This window comes from Acomys minous, assembly GCF_964271855.1.
Source record: "Acomys minous genome assembly, chromosome: 19".
NCBI lineage: Eukaryota > Metazoa > Chordata > Mammalia > Rodentia > Muridae > Acomys > Acomys minous.
In genome coordinates, this window is record NC_140499.1 from 5,361,798 (window position 1) to 5,380,563 (window position 18,766).

General features: G+C 38.6%; 1 protein-coding gene across 2 annotated transcripts in view; it reads right to left on the reverse strand.

The window, feature by feature from the left end:
• NAALADL2 (N-acetylated alpha-linked acidic dipeptidase like 2) overlaps positions 1–12,677 on the reverse strand; it is a 1,351,869-nt gene extending 1,339,192 nt beyond the window's left edge. For both annotated transcript variants that reach the window (XM_084769006.1, XM_084769005.1), the window contains exon 1: positions 12,356–12,677. The gene's annotated coding sequence lies outside the window, so the exon portion shown is untranslated. The remainder of the gene's footprint in view (positions 1–12,355) is intronic.
• Positions 12,678–18,766: the final 6,089 nt, after the last annotated feature.

Here is an 18,766-nt window from a genome sequence, read left to right on the forward strand (position 1 = left end):
GCTGCACCAATTTAGCATCTTCACCGTGCTTCTCAAAGAACTTTCACATTATTGTCACTCTCGTCTAAGATCAATACATTTGTCCCATTTGGTAAATGGTTTGCAAGTTGATCAAACTTACAATAGAGATGAATATGTTTCTTCTGATATGAGTGTGTTTGTGAAAAATGTTCCCAATTCTGACTTGATTTCCTACTGGAAATGGTGGCTGGATCATCTTGCTGAGGAATACAATGAGTCTCTATGTTGAGTCCTATAGGATTTTTCAACAACCAAGTGACAAAAGCCATTATAACAGCAAGAAATCATATATAAGAAAATATTCTTAAGGAAAATTTGAAAAACAAAATTCAATCCTTTTTTATATTTTCTTATTATTCCTGACAAAACAATGGCATTAAATTACTATGTAATGCAACTTCAAACACTGTTACATGAAAATCTTTAAAAATATATTTAACCATAAAAATACAAAATGCATTAATTCTACCATAAATTATTCATTCAATGAGATATGACAGACACTAATGCATTGTTTTCATCTTAGATACTCAAGGAGCAATTATTTCCTCACACACAGGCACTCATACAGGGGCCTAAGTGACAGATTGTACAGTACTGTTGTCTTCCAAGTTATTTAGGGTACATAATAGAACTATCATATAGAAATTCAAATGTTATTATAAAATATTTTAATAATTATAGACCTTAATTAATTACTGAATATTATATCTTCCCAGAAATCATTTCAACACTTCAGTAAGATATTTTCCACATATATTTCAAAAATAAAATACAATGATATCAAATTTTTAAAAGTTGAGAAAAAATGCATCCCAAGGAAATATATATTTTGATTAGGAATCTAGTCCACCCACACTTATAGGATTTTTCAAATATAAGTAAGAACTTCTGAAGCTAGGAGAAAATCCACACACCCCACAGAGATGCTAAGGGCCTTTTCATTATTTCTCTTTAAAAATTCTTATTTAAGTAACTTAATCAGATTACATCTCATTTGTTATCTCCTCACTTGTAAATTCCCAATCCCCCTCCCTCCCTCTTTCATCCTTTTCCCCTCCCCTAGGTCTGTGACAGAAGGGGACCTCATCCCCCACTATAAGATCACAGCCTATCAGGTCTCTTCCAGGTAGCCTCCTTTCTCTTCCTCTGAGTGTCACCAGGCCTCCCCACTAAGGGGAAGTGGTCAAATAGGGGGCACCAGAGTTCATGTCAGAATCAGTCCCTGCTCTCCACACAACTGTGGTGGATGTGCAGTCCATTGGCTAGATCTGAATAGGGGTTCTAGGTTTACTTAATGGATTGTCCTTGGTTGGTACAGTAGTTTGAGCTGACCGCCTGGGTCCAGATCTGCCAGGCTACGGGCCTTTTCTTTCCCTCTCCATAGTAGAGCCCAAAGTGGTATTTATATTTGACTATAAAGTGACTGAAAATAATTTTTAAATTCAAATATGGATTGGCATCCAATATGTAGTTTAGAATATATATATGAGATCAACATGAAGTAAATTATTCATAAAAATCAATATTAAATTCATAGAGCCTTACCATCAATGATGGAATATTAGTTTTGCATACAACTATGATAAAAATATGTGATATTAGAAAAAACCTGAAGAGTAAACAAGCATTTCTTCATTCAAAAATTTTTGTTTAAATCCTTGCAAAGATTGTTTCAATGTGTATCTATGGCTCTAAAGATGGACAAGCATCTCCTGTTGAGTTTTAAGGTAACTTGATAAAAGGAACCATATCCTCTTTACACACATATAGCTTCACTTACTCCAGCTACGTTCAAGCTGTCATAGGACAATATAGAATAAGGAGATTTGTGGGGTAGAGAGAGTAAGGAGAGAACATTGCATGAATTAGCTAGCATGTAACAGAGGAATAGAAGGAAGGCAGAACAGGATGGAGAGTGGGAGGGAAAGAAGGAAGGAAGGAGGAAATACTAATTTTCCGAAAAAAATATTTTCAATAACCTTACCCATTTGAAGAAATTCCCAGGAAAATAAACGTGCACTAATTTAAGAATGTAAAATTTGTGAGAACATCTTAAATAGATAAAAAGAGAGCAATAGATTAATATACTCAAGCTCAGTAATGACTGATGTCATCATCAGACATTAAAGTTTTAAATGTTTAAGATATTACCTATGTACTATGGTTAAACATGATAAAATTTCAAGTAATAGTCTAATTTTGAAATTATAAGAAGAAAATGCAAAAATGAAATGATAAAAAAGATGCTCAGAATATGTGGGGTGTCACTGTTTCCTAAAGCACAAGTGTTGGTTGGGTTGAAATGGCTCTGCACTTACGAGAACCTGCTGTTCTTGCAGAAAACCCAAGTTAGATTTCCAACACCCAGATGGGGTGGCTGACGATGCCCTGTAAATATAGCCCTTTTCTAGCCTCTATGTGTGCCCATACACACACACACACACACACACACACACACACACACACACACACGTATGCATGCACAAATAAATAGATATAAATCTTTTACAAATGAAAACATATTTTGAAAATCTCTTTTTAAGTATACTTACAGGTTTCTGAATGTTCAGCAATAACTGCAGTTTAGTATAAAGTAATTATAAGCAAACAATGTTTTCTTTTCAAATAAAATGTTCTCTTAAATCAATTTTAAGTAAAACTCTTTAAAAAGGTATAATATTCTATCAGGATATGTATGTCACGTAGAACTTTCTATTAAAACATTTTAATGTTGCAATACCGGTGTATATAAATAGTAACACCAACTTAAAACTGATGCTTGATGTCTCTGGCCTCTAGTCAAAGAGTGAAATACATTTGGAGCACACCATCCACTAGGGCCCAGTGCTGACTTATTTCTACAATGTTCTTTGGTCTCCATATTAGATTCTTGATGTCATAACTCTTCTTTCGTAGAAATAATTTATGAGTTTTATGGAGAGAGAGAGGACTGTTTTTACTTTCATTTGGCTTTTTGTTTTAAGAAAATATATCTGTACATTTATAAGGTCAGAGAGACTATAAATCTGGTTTCACATTAAATGTTAGCACTAATGTCAGGATCCTATCAACATGTTAAGGCAACTTTGCAAAAAATGATATTTTTTTCTTAGCACTTCATAACTACAGATGTACACATTACAGTATTCATGTAGTTTTAAATACAAGATCTGTGTTACTAGACACTCTAATTCTTTGTAAAGCTTCAGTTGAATACTATTTCAAACACTGTCCCCAAGTAAAGATGCTATCTTTGAATTTTTCAACAGTACTCTTCATGGAAGATCCTAAAACCCAGCAGCATTCCCAGTTCTCAATTTAAGGATGAAACATTCAGCAAGACTAATACTCTCTAAAAAGGCAGAAAGAATCCAATGAAGGTTACTAGAATTCCTAGTAAGCATTTCTCTGGGCCACAGTTGCTGTTCAAAGGCAAACTGAAGACAACTGGGAAAAGTACACCAAAGGTCTTCATTTTCATTTTCCTACAACTGAAATCCCTTGTCTCAGTATATCTCACCATGGGTTATTTTCCTAAAATCACCCAGTCCTCTAGGAATAGGCTTCCTCTGCTTTGTCTGGTTGTTATTTTGTTATATTTTCCTCTCTTTAGAACACTGAAGTTGCAGAGTGAGAAGAAATTGTATGGCCCCATATAAAGTTACAAACAAGACAAGGAGAGGGTAGGGATAAGAGGAGAAGCAGGGCTTGCCAGTTAAAGTAAAGGGAAAGAATAGATACAATGACAGCATGGAAAAGTTACTGCATAATCCTTTTTTCTTCTTTTTTCAATGACCAAAAGAATCTGCCTAAAAAACTTGCAACCCACTCCTCTGAACCTTGCCTTCTTACCAAACTAGCCAGTCCCTCTTGTCCACTTCCCACCAGCCTCCACACTCCTCTCCCATCCTGAAAGACAGAAAGTTGGCCATTTTGGTCATATGTTTAGATCCAGGAAGCATGGCTTAAAGAAATGTTAACTAATTTTGAAAGCAATAATTAGTAGTTCATTAGCTCTATGATATTAATATGAAAAAATAATAATAGTAATCATCATCATCAATCATCACCTGTACATTTTAATAGAAAATATCACTACTACAATAAAGATTTTTTAATAAATTATTTTTAGAATTTTACTTTATTATTTATTACTAGAAAATTGGATACAGTCATATAAAATATCTTGATGGTATCTATCCTCCACTCCTGCTTTCAACTCCTCTCAGAGCCCTGCCCAAGTAACCCTCCCTACATCATAGTCTCTTCTTGTTCTTTCTTTTCTGCAAGGATTGCGTCTGGCTAGACCTGTATGTGCATGGACACAGGTCCATCCATAGGATAACGGGCAACCTAGGAGAGGCCACAGCCCTCAAACAAACTGACTCCTTCCTTAGCATCCATCAGCTGCTAATCGCAATGAGTTAGTTAGCACTGGGACCTTGTGAGTTCTTCTGATGAATGTAATTGGTTCACAGATGAGATTGAACTCAAGACTGTGGACATGTAGTCCTATCACCAGTCAGAGTATAGGCCTACCAGCCACTCTAAAATACAGTCAAGTGAAGTAAACTCCCACTTTCTATTAACATATATTATGCATTACATGATACAAATATCCTCTTCTTTAAGTAGGAGATGAATGAATAGGAAGGATTAAACATCACCATGCCACATAGCAAATGAGACATGCAGCATGAACTGGGAAGAGTGTACATTGAAAACTGCCCCAGTAAAGACAGGCAGACGTGTAGAAAGACAAGGCACAGCAGAGGGATGTCAGAGGCAGTGTGACCATCTCTGGAGGATAGAGGCACTTAAACAAACACAAACACACATTTTAACTAGATATGTAGGTTTCTGTCGTTTAAAGAGAGAGAGGTGAAGGGGCGGTATGTAAGTATGTAAAAAAACAAAACAATTTTATTTGGAGTTAGAAATGTGAAATCATATACAAAGTAGTCCTTAGCTATTTTTTGTGTGTGTGTGTTTCTTTTGCCTTATTTCTTTTATCCCCCAACCCATTTCTTTTTTAATGAGAGGAAAAGAATTTGAGAGAATCTGGAAGGAGTTGAGAGGGAAAACAGTGATCAGCGTATATCATGTGAAAAATCTATTTTCAATGAAACATAAAATTATTTTTTTTAAAGAAGTGTAGCCCGGATTTTGAAAAGAAAGTGATCAGGAGTAGACAACACTGGCCATGTTATAGTGAGCCTCCCTTGGTGGGTGAGAAGTTGTGCAAGACAGTGAGCAGCCACTACAAAGTATTAAAACACGGCCATGCAACAGTACCTTACGGTTACTTATCACACAACGTGCAAAGTCTCTCTAATCTTTCATCCACGATGAAGCGTGCTCATGAACTTGAACAACCCCTTAGCATTCCTTAGGGCTTGGAGAAGAACAGAGAACAAAAAGGATTTTAACGCTAACCCACCAAGTTTTTCTCCATGATAATGAATGACAGACACCTAAAAGGGACAGGGAAAGAGGAAAGTTTTTTTTTAAGTATTAGAGCTGAATTCTTTGCATATATTAAAAGCCAGTTTTACTCTACAGCAACCCTGAAAGTAGAAAAGATAAGTCTTGTTGTAGAGACTAAAGTGTATGTCAATCAAGTCATGAAGCACAAAATAAAACACTGAAATGGAAAGCCAGGATTTAAAGCCATATCTGACCAACTCGGCACACACAGATGTCAGAGAGTTTTCCAAATGCCATCTTCAATCATATACTATTATTAACAATACATAAAAAGGTGAGTAAGAAAGAAAAATGTCAAAAAGTATAACAGCAAGGCCAATTTTAATCAAACACTAATTTATATGTTTTGTAGCTCTTTTGTTCCAAACACAAAGGGACTTCTGTCATTAAAAAAAAAAAAAAGCTTAGATGAGTTCAAATTGTAAACATGTAAAAATGTCTATATTACAATACAAGTATGATACAAAAAGTCACAATTAAATTTTGTTTTTGACACTGGGAAAAAAGAAAATAGCAGCTCCTTTTCACACAAATGCACCAGTCAATAATGACGTCGAGTCACTTTCAGCATTCAAGAAAAGAACTGATTAGGATGAGTTATTTGACTCTCAACAATGATATCATCTCTAATTTGCAGTAGACAAGAATTAACACAGAGACCCACAGTGGACAATAAGCAGACAGTGAGAGATGTTTGAGAATTTACTCTGGAATAAGATGTCTTCATGAAGCCTCTCCCCTCAAAGTTCAGGAATCATCTCTGTGGGAAAAGAGGCAGAAGGATCCTAAGGGACAGAGGTGATGGAGGGCTCCCAAAAAACAGTGCCTGCCAGCTACAACAGGACTGATGCACACAGGACTCCCAGGGACTGTGATGGCAGGCCCAAGGCCTTGCTCATGTCTCCAGACTGAGTAGGAAGAGGTGGAAAAGGGATCACGCCCCTCACCAAGTATGGATTTTTTTTATTATCTATTTTTAAAACATTCACATCCCCTCTAAGATTTGTTCCAGATCTAAAAATCTATATCGTTACCAAATCATAACTTGTAATTAAAACTGAGATGAAATCCTATTATAATTAAATCCCAACTTCTTTAAGAGTGATACAACATTTATAAGTAAGGTCCTAAGGGAGATCATGTGGAGCTGAAGATAGCAGTTTTCTTTCTGTGCAGGATAAATCCCCTTTTGTATCTGCACTCTTCAGATCAAAATGTCAAAACAATTAAGTTACAACCTTTGTCGGCATCAATAGTCCCTGCAACAGTGGGAAACAGACATACTGATTTCAGGCATACTGTTTGCTTCTAAGTAGAAGACAAATTGAGCGATGAAACAAATTTTGCTAAAGAAAACATGAGACAAGCTGGCAGATCACAGAGGTCAAGGAATTCATCAAGACTCACTTTCCACACATACTCAGGGGAGAACAATTATCCAATCCTCATACAAAGACAAAAAAAAAAAAAGGAAAAGAGAAAAGAAAATAGTGGCAGGTGTTTAATTAGTTATGAATTAAATATAACTATAGAGTCCAATAAATTGCAAATAAAAAGTGAGTCACACTGATGTTGTAAGAATATCAAATGAATATTTCTATGTATGTATATATGTGTTTGTATACAGAGCAGGGAAATAACTTCAACTTTTATCTTACCAAGATATTTCTCCTATATAGTTTATATATATTGTGTATACATATTATATGTGTGTGTGTGTTCATTCTATGTAATGTTACCTGTATGTATATGGTATTGGGACTGACCGCTTGTCACACTCTCAGTATTGTTAGTTGTCTGTAGCTCTTGTCTAGGCTTGAGGCCTCATGAAAATTTCCCCTGAAAGTTCCCCCTAACATTCACCTCATACCTTACTTTATTCACTTTTGAAACAACATAAACTATCTTATAATTTTTGGTGGGGATTAGATAAATGATTGCATATAAAGTAAAAAAAATGCTCTTAGTAAATACTCAAAAAATGATGATAGCTGCTGTTACCAATTCTCAGTAAGCTAGTGTATTGATACCGAAGCTATCTAAATAACAAAAAGAATAAATGTTCAACAATATTTGTAAAGGTCAGACAACTGGAACTGTTCAGTTCTACATTGTGTGGCACATGCAAGAAGAGTGAAGAAACGGATGGATATGGTTTGGTTCTGATAAAGCTGTATTTATAGACCTGAATAATGGGTTGGAATTTGTCTATGGGATACAGTTGCAGACCCCTGCAATAGAATAATCTCCATACTCTTCAGGGAGTCAGAGTTGATATGAGAAGAGCAAAGCTACTAAGCTCACCACAGATACAGAATCAGAGCAAACATTTATCCACATCTCTAGAGAGAAGGTCTGTAATACACTCCCACTCTGCTCCACCAACAAATGCAATCCCTTTTTCTAACCCTCCCCACAACACACAATATGCAGAAAACTAATGAATTCTGGAGGCTGATGCGGACTCTGGGCTTCTTAACACAAACTGATAATTTTCATGTTAAGTTTTATGACTCAAAATACTCAGTGCTTGTCATGTGGCATTGTTAATTACACTGGCATGTTCACATATGCCCTTCCTTTTCTATTAGGAAGAATAATATGAAGGCTGACATGTCATTTACATACTAGTTATTATATCTGCTGCCTAAGACTTTATACCATATCCTGTTCTATTCTAAGAATTCAACAAATAGTTCATATAAACAAAAAAATAATCTTCAACAGGTACTTTTTACTACTACAACCATTTTCTCAATCTTGACACACTATCCAGGAGGTGTTCTCAAAATATTCCCTCTCTATCTTCTCAACTTTTAAAAGATTAAAACCTAGTTTGAAACTAATCTCAGCTAGCACATTTCTCCAAATCAAGGCCAACTCTCGATAATTCAATCTCCTAGCAGATCTTAGAGTTCTCTTCATTTTATCAAACTGTGTATTCAGAAGGCTAATGGTACCACTGTTAGGTATGCATGTGAGCAGCAGAGCACAGGCTAGGCATGGACCAAGGTGCTAGACTCCTGAAAACCCAATAAAGGCTAGGGGAAGGGGAACTTTAAAAATCAAGATTTTTCCTAAGAAAAAAATATAATAAACACTTTTAAAGATGTTCAACATTATTAGCCATCAGAGAAACACACATTAAAATGATGTTCCATTACTGTCCCATCAAAATAGGTGTTATCAAGGAAAAAATTAGAACAAAGGCTGATGAGGATGTGGGGAAAGGGGGTATCTCTGTACACTGTTTGTGAGATTGTAAACTACTGCATTGTTAGGAGACTTAGTTTAAAGTTTCCTCAAACCCAGCTACACAGTCCCTGTCCTATACGTCAGGACTCTATGTCCTATTAGAGAATAATATCTATGTTAAATGCTGGTCTGTTCAAAGTTCCTAGGGAATGAAATCAACCTAGATGTCTGTCAACTAACAAATACTGAAAATGTGGTACGTAGAGATAATATAATTCCATTCATCCCCCAAAGGAATAAATGGAGCTGAAAAAATATATTGCCTGAGTAATCAAGCCAAGAAAGAGAGAGGTCATAGTCTCTCTCATATATCTACCCGAGCTATGAATTTTGTATTTCAGTGTTTGATTGGAATATCTGTGTAGGTGAACTAGCAAGGAAGGAGTCATCAAATGGATGGGATCTTCATAGGAAATGAAAAGGAAATCACATGTGATATGGAAATCTGGGTAGGGGGGAAACACTAGACATAAAAAGGTCTAAACAGCGATGGTGGAAGTCAATGAGAAAGTGGTCAGGGAAGGAAAGAGTAACCAAAAACTAAAGATGTATGAGAAAGCCATACAGAGACCTATTCTTTATAAAATATCTAAAATATATAATTTTTAATATGAGTTTGAACACATGTACTCTGTATGGTGAATAATGCTGTGCCCAGGCACCATGGTGTTTTGAACAAAAATAAATCTCTGAGTTGCTTGGCAAAGGGCTCGCAGAAGTCCCCAATGAATACCTTCACCATAGTCCTTGGTTGCCTGTCATAATCTGGCTGAACACATCACAGATTTTGATTAAACGTCCAGTTGAGCTTGAAGCTTACTCCCTACCAGCGTAGGTGCATAGGCACTAATGGTGCTATATGGCCTGCTCAGGAAGAAAAGTTATCAAAAGTGGACCAAGCTATGGAACTTGAGTGCTATTAACAGTGCAACAGGAGAATGACTGTTTTGAAGATAACAAATCATATTCTGACTGGAGTCCCAGTCCATGAATTGGGAGGGTACTGAACTCTAAGAGGTAACCTACTACTGTTCTTGGTAAAGAGACATGAGGTGAATCTGCCTTCTTATATTTATATTCATATTCCCAGAAAAGTGATGGTAATGGTGGTGGTGATGGTGGTGGTAGTGGTGGTGGTGGTGGTGGTGGTGATGGTGGTGGTGGTGATGGTGGTAGTGGTAGTTAATTTAGAGACTCCTAACTGGTCAAAATCCTGAGAATAAGTGACAGAATATCTATATAATAAATTCCAAGGCCCAGGGAACACCAAGTAAGAGGGGGCAAAACCTGGGAAAGCTGAGAATAGGAAAGAGATAAGACATGCATACACAGCTTAAGACCGCCAGAAGACTGATGCTTTAGCAGCCCAGTGTGAGTTCCTCACTCTGTAATGATGAGCTACTGGCAGTTGGTGGCTGCTAGAGGAGGGTGAAGTCGTTTCGTTTTCTTCAGTGGTGTAGCCATGGATAAGCTCCACATACTTGAGTACATTTCCACCAAAGCTCATCATATCAGCAGCCCTAAGTAAACTCTGAGTGGACTCCAGAAAGAAAGGAAGAAGGAGGAAAAATGATAATGGGGTAAATGTAAGAATATAATCATAATATATGTGTGTGAAATTATCAAAACAAAAGGAATCTGTCCTTTTCTTTCTAAAGCAAAATGTAAAGTTCTTTCCTTCGAGTAATTCTTGGAATCTGAAAGCATTCTTTCAATAAGTATTCTAACAAATAGGAAAGAGAAATTGTTACAAATTTCTTTGGGTCACATCTGTCCTGTACAGATGTCAAGAGAAGCAATTTAGGGAGTCCATGAATTTGCTCTACCTACATCTGTGGCCACACATTTTTATTACAGGAGATATACATTCCATGATCTTAGCAAAAGATAACCTCTCTTGTGCTACAAATATATTTTCTCTCCTGACTCAAAACATTGCATTCCTTTGTACAGCACAAGGGATGGTTCGATTGTATTCACTCTTTCCTATTGGCATAACAATGTACTACTGTTTTGCCTGCCTTTGAAACTCTGTAGCGTATGAATTCCAACTAACTGCTTGCTTGGCAGAACTTGGACATTGAAATGCGTTAGTGTCCTAATCCAATGAGCACACCCATCCCTGCAATCTTCTTGAGCTCCCTAAGTGGAAATTCTGTTTTATAGTGTTCCTGCATTATATCCATGCTTTCGTACAGTAACCAGAGTGATGCTTTTAAATATTTGTATTGTATTGCCATTTCATTCCTTTTGTCAAAATGCTTCAAAGGCCTTCCATATTACTTTAAGAGATATTTTCATAGCTCGGTATACCATTCTATCTAGGCCCTACAAAAAATATTAAAGCCATATACAGTACTCCAGCCACACAAACGTCTTTCCTTACCCTTGAACATAGCAAAAGACATGGCCTCTGTAGACTTGCTATTCTGTGCCTAGAAAGCTCAGGACCCTGACAGCCTATGGTTTGCTTCCTCACTTGCTCAAGTTTGTTGAAATATGCTGCTTTGTCTTGAAGATTTCCTTTATACGCCATTTTAATTGGCTAAGCACACAAACCTTATCTTTATCTCTTTTATTTTTCTTACTGTGTATATGCTTCCCACAAGAAAGGATAATCCAAGAAACCAAGGATTTCTGCTTTATTCTCATGCCAAAGGTAGTATGTGGTAGGAAGTTTGCAATGTGGTAACTATATGTATAAGCAAGAAACAAGCCCTCTATGTTACTGAGGGATGCTTTATGAAACTAATGAATTATATAGTTCACTCTTGCTGAAATGCTAATAAAATGCTTGCAATACCCTTTATATGGTATCAGAATGAGTTAGATCATCCTTATCAGAAAGAATTTGTACTTCTGAGAAGGTCTGAGATCAGAGATAAGTGCTGATTATAAAGGGGAAGGAAAAAATCCCCAGAAGTCTCTTCCCATGCAGAATTTCTGAGGGATAAAAAGAAATGAGGAAATCCTTTCTTAACTATTAGTTTAAAACCCAACCTTTCGTTTAATCTCCTTTCTCCTACCATCTCTGCACCAGGGTCGGCCCTCCTGGGACTCAAGGATGTTCCTTTCTGGACAAAGAGCATCTAAAATTCAAGAAATAACTTTGCATCTTACTCCTCTGTCACTGGTTAGCAAAGAATCTGGCTCCTGGCAGAGCAAACACTGAGAGTGCCTGGTATCAAGAAGCGACGTTAGCTAAGTTTCTTCCCAGTTCTGCAGGGCTAAAGCCTACTTGTTAACTTAGCCCCTGCTTTTGCGGGGTTCTGGTAAATGGAGCGCGAGCACTGGGGATACTTGAGACCCGACAGCCACTCGCTGACGGCTGAGGCACGGACCGCGGGGAATGTGGGGCTGGAGGGGACCGCAGCCCAAGGGCTTGTGCAGAGGCGTCTGCTGCGAGCATCCCCACGCGAGGGCGTCGTGGGTTCGGCTCACTTGCGGGGCGCCTGAGGCGACGGCCTAGAGTTTGCTCCGGGCACCGGGGCCGCGGTACCAGGGAGGCCATCGATGAGCGGGAGCGCGCCCGGCCTCGCCCCGCCGCCCCACGGGCTCCCGGAGGAAAGAGGCCCGGGACTTGCTTTACCTGAGCGGCGCCTCGGTTCTGCGGGACGCCGGCCGGCGGGGCCAGTTTTCGGCAGCCGTATAGCACGGGTGAAAGGCGACCGCTACCCCGGCGGGTGCCTCAGGCCGAGTGTCACCTCCCCGCGGGCGTCAGCTAGAGCCAGCGCTGGGCCGGCAGGCGGCTGAGTCACCGGAGATGAGCTGCCAACGCTCGCCTAAGGCCACAGGAGGGTGATCGAGCGGCCCGAACGCGGGAGGAGGGCTTTCGGGGATGCCTCTGAAGTGGACTCTTGGCCCCACGGCGACCCCCCACCCCCAGAAATAGGCGCTTTTTGTGTGGTTTCATCCTCTGACTATTGTTTGGATCCCATGAAACCTTTAAAGGATAAAAAGAGCATGGTTTTCCAGACCAGATAAGAAGGTTCAAGTCTGTGCCTCGGTTTCTCAATTAGTGCTGTCCTTTTTATTTTATTTTTAATGTATATTTTTATTATAATGTATTCACATTACATCTCAATTGTTATCCTCTCCCTCTTATTTTCCCATTCCCACCCTCCCTCCCTCTTCTGCCTATTCCCCTCCCCTAGACCTCTGACTAGGGAGTTGAGGGTGAGGCTCCTACCCCAACTGTCTGGCCTATTAGGTCTTATCAGGATAGCCTGCATCCCCTATCCTTTTCCTCTGTGTACCCACTAGCTCATCTTGCCAAGGGGCAGTGACAAAATCACGTGCACCAGAGTGCCTGTCAGAGGTTCTGTGCTGTGCTTTTTAAATAGAGGATACCGACTTGGAAGATGTTAGGCTATCCTAGAGTACGGTTCTGGGTTCAATGCTAGAGTGGCAGAAACTAGCATGTCCCGGAACTCTGTAGGGAAGGTAGAGGGAGAAGGACAGGAAGGTGCCAAGGTCATCCATTGGTCACGTGGGAATCCAGAAACAGCCTGGGATTCAGGAAACCTCTCTCAAAATAAATAGAGATAATGAAGACACGCTCAAGTTGCCATTTTAAAGAGAAGGTTGGTTTTTTTTTAAATGAAGAAATGAATTTTTTTCTTCAAATATGGAAAATTACATAAACGTCACAGTGGAAGAGGAGAATCTGGGGCCATCAAGTGAAAAATGACACCAAGAGAAGGAATTGAATTAAATTAGGGAGGGAGGGAGGGATGAGCTGAGTGAGGAATGGAAAGCTTCAGAGTAGCCAGTGGGAGACAGAATAGAGAAGAGAACACAGAGCCAAGCAGTGAATTTACTTGCTATTTAGAAATTCGGGACAAACTTTGTCTACCAAGGGAGATTACTTAAGTATGTAAATAGATAAACAATTGCCTGCAGATGAGTCCCATGTGCAGAATCTTTGCTCTAATGAATGAGCTCTGGCAGGTCTGCAAAATGAGGGTATTCTTCCTGCATCTTGAGGGGTTGAGTCATCAAAACCTAGTGGGCTGGATTCCTGAAAGGCATGGCAGATGGAGCATTCTGGTTGGTTTTAATAACGGTGTGACGTTCCCTTCTGTGCTTCTGTCAGTTTTAGAAAAAAGGAATACACATACAAATTTGAACACTGAATGTGGAAATAAAAGCAAAGCTCCAGTACTTAACACTAGTGTATCTACCCACCATGAGCTAGCTGACAGTAAAGACTCCAGACACATCACGTCTCAGGCTTATTTTCTTCTTTGTTTCTGTCTTCTCTGAGTTTGGTTTTACCAACTTACATTTTTTTTTTTATAGTGGACCTGCTTAGGGAAAAGGTGGTTTTAATTAATATGAAGGAATGGAAAGAATGTTAACTGGGCCTCTCTAAGCAGGGTGGAACTTTCTGAACGAAATGATTGTTCGGAAGTTTTAATGAGAGTGAAAGTGAGTCACCAGATACAGCCTCAGAAAATATGTGTTTTCATGTAAGAGAATAATAATAAATCTGGCAAGTGAAGCAAACTAGGATAGAGTGGAAATCGTCCTGATTACTCAAAGAATTAAAAACTAGAAGTGTTTTCTATGAGATAGGGAAAAATAGATGCCTTCTACCGGCACTCAGCCCTTCACATAGAGGGAAGTATAAGTAAAATAGAAACAACTTCTGTCTAAAACATCCCTGTTTGTCTCAGGTGTCTCCTGCAGGGGAAAAGGCATAGAGCAATTTTCTTGTTGCAAGAACCCCATGCTTTTTCAGTTTTGCTAACCCTTCAAGGTTATTAAGATTTTATTACTGTGAAACAAGGAGATAAAATCTTAAGAGTAGGAAGCTCTTAACACTTAGCAGGCTGAAGAGCTCTCTTTCCAAAAATAAGGCTGAGGAGTGTTCCTGAAAGAACTGTGGCTGTAGAAAGAGCATATGTCATTTACTTTTAAGAAATAAGCAACATGAAATCAAGCTAAGGACAAAAGTGTTTTCTCAGAACAGATAAAAAGTTTGCCATACCCCAAAACCCTTCATCGGGAAAGAAATTTCTACTCTTCTTAAGCTAAGAAAATTCCTGATTTTGTATACTCTTTAAATGCCTGAATCCTGGAGGACGTTCTGGTTTGACACTAGCAATGTGCAACCTTGACTTGTAGGTATGAGAGCATATTATAAGCTTATTCAAAAGTGCATTTTGACTGATAGTTGCTTGTTTTAAAACTCTGAAACCAGTTTTTAAACAGCATTAAAGATTTATAGCGGGGCTACAGTTCAATGGGAAAGGCACTTAGTATATAACTTTCGGACCTGAGTTCGGGTCCCGGAACCCACATAAAGTTGGACACTGTAACATGCACCAGTAATCTCAGTGCTACTCAAGTGAGATGACATTCCCAAGAAGAGAGTGGAATCCCCAGAAGCTCACAGGCATGTAGCCTCAGGGATACAGTGGAGGGACTCGGAGTATGGCAAGCAAAGCTCTTCTGCAGGGTTTGCCCTTCTTCCCATTCTCTCTGCCTTGCTACAAACCTTTAGATCTCACTCCTAAAGCTAGCCACCAATATCTATTCATTAATTTGGCCACTGCCTCCTCCTGAGACTGACTACCAAATTCCAGCTATCAAACTATGGAAGTCCAGCATTAAAATGGCTCCTTTGGCTCACCTAATTAGCATGCCAAATTAAAATTAAACACCTCATGCTAAAGTGGACTTTCTCCTTATACCTTTATAAACTGCCATTTTTCTATGTGCCACATCTGTCTCCTCTTTATCCAGAGGCAGTCCTTTGTTGCCCACTCCTGCTGGGGGACAAATACCTTTGTCCTTTCTCCCTTGTTCCCTTCCCCTTCTCCCTCATCTTCTATTTTGTCTTTTATTTCCTTCTTTCTGTGTCTCTAGGGCAAATAAATCTTTGTGCTGAGATCTTGGTTTGGGAATGTCCTGAAGCCAGTACTCTTCCTTTCATGGAGTGGTGACAAGAAAACCTGTCTCCAACATGGGAGGCTAGGACACTCACTCACTTTCATTTCCTCTGATGTCAACTCACATTATCTCACAAAAGCATCCACACTCACATGCATGCACTCAGCATATGCACACATTATACATAGTTAAACAACAAAAACATAAAGTGATCAGCTTTGATAGAGATGGAATGTCTCTATCAAACTGCAATTAAATGTGATTGTGAAGTTTATGGTAGAACTGAATTTAACTTTTTCATGCTGAGGTGGGCTTCTTTTCATCATTTCCTAGAATATTACACTAGAAAAGTTAGTTCTAGCGGAGTCCTTGATTAGACTGGCTCCCTCAATTCTTCTTCCTCCTCTTCCACAAGACTCCCTTTGCTCCACTTATCTGTTTGGCTGTGAGTCTCTCTGCACCTGTTTCCACCAGCTACCAGATGACACCTCTCTGATGAGTTATGCCACAGAGGAAATTAACCTATGCTCATGGGGCTCATAGAGACTAAACCACCAACAAAAAAGCATATGTGGGCTGACATAGGCTTCCTACACATACGTAGCAGATGTGAACTTGTTCTCTATGTGGGTCTCCTAACAGTTGGAGAAGTGCTGTCTCTCTCTGACTCTGTTGCCTGCCTTTGGCTCCACTTCCCATAGCTAGGCTGCCTTATCTGGCCTCAGTGTGAGAGGATGCACTTAGTGTTGTTGTAACTTGAAGTGCCAGGGAGGGTTAGTACCCTTCTGTAATGAGAAGGGGAGGGGGATTGTGGGAGGAGAATGTGAGGGTTGGACTGAGAGGAGAGAAGGGAGGGTTTGGAGTCAGGATCTATAGTGATTAAATAAATTATTTAATGAAGGAAAAAGAGAAACTTATTTCTTTGAAGTTCAAAGTCTTTGTTTTCTTTCTAATGTGAAGAGTCAGCCAAGATTTCTTTCACAGAATAAACATTTTGTTACAAAGTTCCTAGCTGTCTAATCTCTACGGAAGCAATAGTTAAACAACAAAGCAGACTCAGCAAATGTAATCTTTTGTAAACTAGCTTTAGGAATGTTGGTAAGATCTGTGACAAAGTTCACTTGTGGCTGTGGTACCAAATGTTGGCCTAACTTGGAATGCTCTAGTCTGAAATTCCATGCTTGGCAAGAAACAGCAGTCCTCTCTCTCCATTTCTGTCTGTCTGTCTGTCTGTCTGTCTGTCTGTCTGTCTGTCTGTCTGTCTCTCTCTCTCTCTCTCTCTCTCTCTCTCTCTCTCTCTCTCTCTCTCTCTCTCTGTGTGTGTGTGTGTGTGTGTGTGTTTATGCATGGGTGTTTTGATGTAATTCCATGTATGTGTGTATGTATGGTGCCTCAGGGTCAGAAGATGACATAACATCCCCTGGAGTGGCCTTTCCATTACATGTGGTTATCATGTGAGTGCTGAGAACTGGACCTGGGTCCTATGGGAGAACAGCTAGTGCCATCTCTGTGAGCTCCAGCAAGATAGTCTTGAAGATTCAAGTTGTTATTCTCTATGTCCACACTTCATATATCATATAAGCTGAAATTCCACACACCTAAAACAGTTTTTCTTTTCCCATACCAACCCCAGGGATAATCAACCTGCTGTCCTCTATTTCTACAATTTCTAAGCACTCTACCTCACATGTTAGTCAGGTTTTGCTAATGATTTTATTGTACTTAGTATATTTTGCTAACAAGTTTATTGAACTTACTATAAAGAGCTAAAAGTTTATCCATATTATAACATTTTCAGAGTATATTTTGCTAAATTTTCTGTACTTAGTATAAGGAGCTCAAAGTTTATCTGTGTTATAACATTGTCAGACTTTCCTTCATTGTCCCCTGGAGGGGGAGACCTGGTAGCACTCAGAGGAAGGATAGCAAGTTACCAAGAAGAGACTTGATACCCTATGAGCATATATAGGGGGAGGAAATCTCCCTCAGGAACAGTCATAGGGGAGGGGAATAAGGGGAAAATGGAAGGAAGGGAAGAATGGGAGGATACAAGGGATGGAATAACCATTGATATGTAATAACAGTAAATTAATAAAACATTAAAAAAATAAAGCTGAATAAATTTCTATTTATTGTACATTTGTAATCACATTTTGCTTATCCATTTCTCTATTAGTGAATACTTCTCTTATGTGTTTAAGCTTTTGTGCATAAGATAGCTATGAATGCCAATATACAACAATATTTTGAGAATCCTATCAGTCATTCTTTTTTTTAGTAGCTATTTTCCTTTATTTACTCATCTATTGACAGGAATGCTGCCTGTTTTCATATCTTGAATATTCTGAATAATTATTTGATGAACATTCATTAGCATGTGTCTCTATGATACGTGGACTTTTGCAACTACTTCAGAATATTCTAGAATTGACATAGATGGACCACAGGACAGCTATAGTTTCAGTGATTTCAATGACTTCCATTATGGCTGTTTTAGCTTACAACCTCACTAGAAATATATCTGTCTTATCTATCCCACCTTTACATGCTCATTAATTTTTCATTTATTTTGTTTTTTATTTTATAAATATTTTTATTAATTAAAAAATTTTATATATTTTTTATATTATCACACACACACACACACACACACACACACACACACACACTCACACTAAACTACCATGACACAATCAGGAATTATATAAATTTTACATTCTTAGTGTTTGGTTATTTATATTTGTCAGCCTTGAAGAAAACATCTTTCCTATCTTGGTATAGCTAAAACTCTGAATGTAAATCAATATCTATCATATCTCATCATTATCAACTTAAAACATCTATCTAGACCTAAAAACATCTTAACCCATAAACAACTAGGCTTAATAGTAAAACTAAACTATCTGGTCTTCAATGCCATCAGAAACTTGAGGAGGAATAAGATTGATTACCTGAGTATACAGGGAGTGCAGGTTAGCAGCTTTGCAAGTGAGAAGATGAAAGAGACAGTTTGATACCTAAGCAGTCACCCAAAATTCTGTATAATGTTGGACATCATCTTCAGCCTTCTGAACCAATATATCTGACAGACATATATGTGAGG